The sequence below is a fragment of the Haemorhous mexicanus genome, chromosome 12 (assembly GCF_027477595.1).
Source record: "Haemorhous mexicanus isolate bHaeMex1 chromosome 12, bHaeMex1.pri, whole genome shotgun sequence".
Taxonomy (NCBI): domain Eukaryota; kingdom Metazoa; phylum Chordata; class Aves; order Passeriformes; family Fringillidae; genus Haemorhous; species Haemorhous mexicanus.
The window spans coordinates 22,972,443-22,978,214 of record NC_082352.1 but is presented as its reverse complement, the minus strand read 5'-3'; the positions used below and the strand labels follow the sequence as shown (position 1 = coordinate 22,978,214).

The window sequence follows — 5,772 nt, the reverse complement described above, 5'->3', positions numbered from 1 at the left end:
AAACCCCCCGGCTGGGGATTTTTTATTCTAAATTTAAAAATGAGTTGAAAAACCTGAAAGGCAAAAGTCATACAAGGTGTTAGAAACCTTCAACACACACACACACACTTCCTTCAGCTTACACACAAAACCACGCTCACTCACATGTTAAATCCCTCTGCTAACCCCCGGCACTCATTCGTAGCGCTCTTCGGGAACGGGGTTCCCGGGAGCCTCCAAAAAACAATCCTCCTGCCTGACGAAAACCCCGGCCCCTGGACGGTCCGCGCCCAAACTTTGGCGATGAACGTCGCCTCGCGGACCGGCCGGGACCGAGGAAAAAAAAACCCAGCCGGGGGGAAAAAAAAAAAAAAACCCCCGGCTGGGGATTTTTTATTCTAAATTTAAAAATGAGTTGAAAAACCTGAAAGGCAAAAGGTCATACACACAAGGTTAGTTCCAGTCAGGGTGCACTCACACGTGCGGAGACGAGCGGACACAGACGGCCACGTGCTCTCGCACGCTTCCGACTTGAATGCTCACTGCGGCCCTTACTTGAAACGCTGGAGAACGTGCTTCGACGCGTCTTCTGGCTGCTGCTCCTCGATGTCAAATGGTAGATTCCGGGGAGAAATCGGTAGGCTCGGGGACCTGCGAGACGAGAGGAAGTGGTCAACAAGGGGCTGACAGCTAGGACTTGTCCCCACTCTGGACCGATAAAATTTCTACCCAAAATCCCATAGAAGACAGATGAGCGGTAAAGTTTTCGTAACTGTTCTACCTAGCTGTGACTACGTGCCAGGGCAGGGCAGCTCCAATCGTAACAGGTACAAAATAAGTAAACACGATATAAGCCGACGCATACGGTGCAAGTGTACGTATGGTGTAATTACAGACAATACAAGTACATAAACTATAAGCCAACATAGGTACAGCCAACATAGGTACATAAACTATAAGCCAACATAGGTACAGCCAACATAGGTACATAAACTATAAGCCAACATAGGTACAGCCAACATAGGTACAGACACTATAAGTACAGACACTATAAGCCAACATAGGTACAGACACTATAAGTACAGACACTATAAGCCAACATAGGTACAGACACTATAAGTACAGACACTATAAGCCAACATAGGTACAGACACTATAAGTACAGACACTATAAGCCAACATAGGTACAGACACTATAAGTACAGACACTATAAGCCAACATAGGTACAGACACTATAAGTACAGACACTATAAGCCAACATAGGTACAGACACTATAAGCACAGACACTATAAGCCAACATAGGTACAGACACTATAAGCACAGACACTATAAGCCAACATAGGTACAGACACTATAAGCCAACATAGGTACAGACACTATAAGTACAGACACTATAAGCCAACATAGGTACAGACACTATAAGTACAGACACTATAAGCCAACATAGGTACAGACACTATAAGTACAGACACTATAAGCCAACATAGGTACAGACACTATAAGCCAACATAGGTACAGACACTATAAGCCAACATAGGTACAGACACTATAAGCCAACATAGGTACAGACACTATAAGCCAACATAGGTACAGACACTATAAGCCAACATAGGTACAGCCAACATAGGTACAGACACTATAAGCCAACATAGGGACAGCCAACATAGGTACAGACACTATAAGCCAACATAGGTACAGACACTAAAGGTACAGACACTATAAGCCAACATAATTACAGACAATATAAGCCAACATAGGTACTGACAATATAAGTACATACACTATAAGCCAACATAGGTACAGACAATATAGAGTACATACAATATAAGCCAACGCAGGTAGATACAGTATAAGTACACAGAGTATAAGCCAACACAGGTAGATAAGGTATAAGCCAGGACTTGACATAACTCTCTGAAAGATTAATTCTTGAGCCCTATACCCTTTGAGAAGATGGAACCTAGAGAACTACTGCGGTCACGTGAGGAGGGTGTAAGACACTCCCTCTAAAAGTCCAAGAGAATGGCGTGGAGGAAAAGGCGCTACCAAAGCCAGTAGCGAGAAGGAAGATGGATGAGGACATCTTGTGTAATCCTTCCTGTCTCAAAGAGTAAAGATTTAAAGATGCCGGAATAAGTGAAGGAATGTGTGTAAAATACGGCCGATATGGCAAGAAATAGTGCCCGTAAAGAGCTGGGATGGAACGAAGGCCTACGACATGGAAGACGGTGGAGACAGACTACGTAACACGGACATGGATGACGTAACATAGACACGGATGATGTAACGGAGAGACAAGTGGAAACTGCCTGGCGCTTTCACCTTATGGACCCGAGATTGCTAGCGCAAGATGAGCCGGGGGCTGATGATGCAAAAGGAAAGAAAGCCGTATGACGATAGGATGTAATGATGAAATGTAACTCGTTAAACGAAGTTAGCGCCGAAGCGGTTAAGAGGACGCTCGAGAGGCTCGGTGGGCCTAGAGAAGGAAGCGGAGACCGCCGGTTGACCGTGGCCGTAGCTCCGGACCTGAAGGCGAACTCCTCGGGCGAAAGATCCGTGACGATGTCGAGTTGAAGAAGGCTGACGACGCAAAGTTTACGACAATGTGGAGATGGGTCGGAACTGCCCTGCCCGGCAGAGGCTGTGGTGAGGCTGAGGAGAAACCCTCTCCCTTTGCTTCCAGAGAGCCCGTCCCGCTACAGACCTCTGCGCTAAACTGACATCAAATTGCCCCCTGTGATAGTAAAGGTTTTTCCCCTTCTCCCAACTACCGGCCGCGACACTTAGCTTTTGGAAGACGAGCGGACAAAATCTATCGTCGGTTGTACGTGGACGTCGGGACGTTCTCCGTGTTTGCTTCGGTGCTGCCGTTTCCAAACTTTGGCTGCAAACCTCCTCCGGGTACCTAAGACAATACAGAAAAGGTGACTATTGCCCTCAAAAAGAGTAATCCCCGGGACTCCTCTGCACCGCTGCCCCAGCTCACCTCAAATCCTGATTCTACTCCAGAGGCTGCTCAAAGGATACCTGCAAAAAGAAAAGGTACAGGCTTAGCATGCTGCTGCATAAAACTCACCTATGAGTCACCCTGCCTAAACACAGACTCACCTGCTCTCCTCTGTTCTTTGGCATGCCTGGAGCGGTGACAGCACCTGGAAAAAAGCAAAGCAGAAAAGCATGCTGAGATACTGAGAAAAGATAACCTCCCTAATCTGACAAGTATGCCATACTGATACCTTAAGCTTGTACCCACCTGACATCGGGCATGCTCGGCCAGGAGAGATGGCAACTGGACCACCTAAAATAAAAAAATTAGGAGTAGATGTTTAGAGCTGCAGTGGAAACTGAGACCTCAGCAATACCTGCTTCTGGAAACTACTCAATGCTCACCTTGCCTACTTGGCCTTGACTGTGGCTCTCTGCCTTGACTTCCGAAAAAGACAAAGAACAGCGCTGTAACAGAGTCACCATTTACACTTCTGCTGCAGAGACAAACAGTGACGGACCTGCTCCGCGGGACTCCCAGACCCAGGATGGGGCCCTCGTGCACAGATATTATCCAGATGAATCTGAAAAACAAGTAAGAACAAACGTCAAAGGTCTCCAGGATAACTTCCCAGCTGCAAACATCTTGTGTCCATCTACAAATGCCATCTAGAGTCCAACCACACCCCACATTACCAACGACAAGGCCCCGGGACTTCCCCTATTGCACCAGGCTATGCGGCAGGGCAGAGCGGCTCCGGCACAAATGCGTGCAGACACCCGTGACACAGGACGGGACGTGACAAACAAGGGGGACACAACACGGACAGAAATCTCTTGGCAATGGAAATGACTGCAAGGACTGAGAGAATGCAGATTGAGATGACCGAGGTGAGACCGATGGAGAGCTGATGAGGCTCAGAGAACCCTGGAGGAAGAAGATGCTAACTGAATGATTTATCTCAAGAACTGCCAAGATGGATGCCTGGGAATCCTACGGTCAGAATCCTCTGCCTAAGCTCGCATTCTGACAAGTCCTAACCTGCCGTAATGGATCCCTTGCAGGGAGTGGCTTCCCGTACAGCTCGGGACAAGACCTGAGAAGACATCTGACTGGATGCTTCTAAAGAAGAGATGCGAGTCTGATGGCAGTCTGAGCTCCTAAGTCAAAAGTTCTATGGCATTGGTGCCAGAATAAAGAACACAGATCACAGATGCCAAGAATGGTTTCTGATAGGCCCCTCAAAGGCCTGAGGTAATAGACATGACATATCCAAACACAGAGAATGCACAATAGACAAGTGACACGATACACACCGGACCTGCTCTGCCCTGTGCACCTTGGCACTCTGATCAAAAGTGACATTTTCCCTTTACAGGGCCTAAGGGGCCACTGCTTGGAAATCCCCATCACCAAAGCTGAATTAAAATCCCATCAAAGTGAATTGTGACCCAGACCCCCCTTTCATCCCCTCTCTGGGTCGTAGCCCTCTACTTATCTCTCGGACAGGTGGGCGTGCCGATCTGAGCGAGGGGGGAAGGAAAGCGGACGCGCCGTCTGGGAAGTCCCTGCTGACACCGGGCTGTTGTCTCTTAGTCTGCCAGGAGAAAGGAAACCAAAGGTCAGTGCATAATCTCAGCAGCACGGCGGCCAAAATATGACAGCATTGCTACTCACCCCTCTCCTAAGAACGCCCAGGTCCTCGGGCCACACGCTTCAGGCTTGCTTGGAGGCCATCGCCATTGTTGCAGGGTGCAGCTGGGTTAAAGTGGAGACAAGGTGATTTATCATTGCCGGGACCTGAGTGGAGCCTCCCTCCTCCTCCCCGCCTCCTCCACTCACCACAACTCCTCCGCCGTTCCTGAGGGCTGCCAGGATGGGACCATGAAATAGAAAAGTTGAAGGCTTCATCATCACAGACTCTTGTAATACTTCCACAGGACTTGCATTTGCAGGAAACCCGGTGCATCAGCCGGCAGGTGACGGGGGCTGGATGTACGCTGAGTCGATTGCCTAGAGTGCACAAACAGGAATGAATGCTTAGAGCTGCACCAGAACCTGAGACTTGAGCAATAACAACTGCTCCTGTACACTACTCAATACTCACCTTGACCACTTGGCCTTGACTGCGGCTCTCTGCCTTGACTGGCTAAAAAAAACCACAAAAACCACAAAAACCACAAAAACCACAAAAACCACAAAAACCACAAAAACCACAAAAACCACAAAAACCACAAAAACCACAAAAACCACAAAAACCACAAAAACCACAAAAACCACAAAAACCACAAAAACCACAAAAACCACAAAAACCACAAAAACCACAAAAACCACAAAAACCACAAAAACCACAAAAACCACAAAAACCACAAAAACCACAAAAACCACAAAAACCACAAAAACCACAAAAACCACAAAAACCACAAAAACCACAAAAACCACAAAAACCACAAAAACCACAAAAACCACAAAAACCACAAAAACCACAAAAACCACAAAAACCACAAAAACCACAAAAACCACAAAAACCACAAAAACCACAAAAACCACAAAAACCACAAAAACCACAAAAACCACAAAAACCACAAAAACCACAAAAACCACAAAAACCACAAAAACCACAAAAACCACAAAAACCACAAAAACCACAAAAACCACAAAAACCACAAAAACCACAAAAACCACAAAAACCACAAAAACCACAAAAACCACAAAAACCACAAAAACCACAAAAACCACAAAAACCACAAAAACCACAAAAACCACAAAAACCACAAAAACCACAAAAACCACAAAAACCAC

The 5,772-nt window shown here is 46.9% G+C and overlaps 1 long non-coding RNA gene across 1 annotated transcript; it reads right to left on the bottom strand.

The window, feature by feature from the left end:
* Window positions 1-1,445: 1,445 nt before the first annotated feature.
* Window positions 1,446-3,275, bottom strand: LOC132332934 (uncharacterized). The gene is made up of 4 exons (XR_009488012.1): window positions 3,238-3,275; window positions 3,093-3,136; window positions 2,971-3,011; window positions 1,446-2,889 (listed from the first exon to the last, which is right to left on the bottom strand). It is a non-coding gene; the product is annotated as an uncharacterized LOC132332934 (long non-coding RNA).
* Window positions 3,276-5,772: the final 2,497 nt, after the last annotated feature.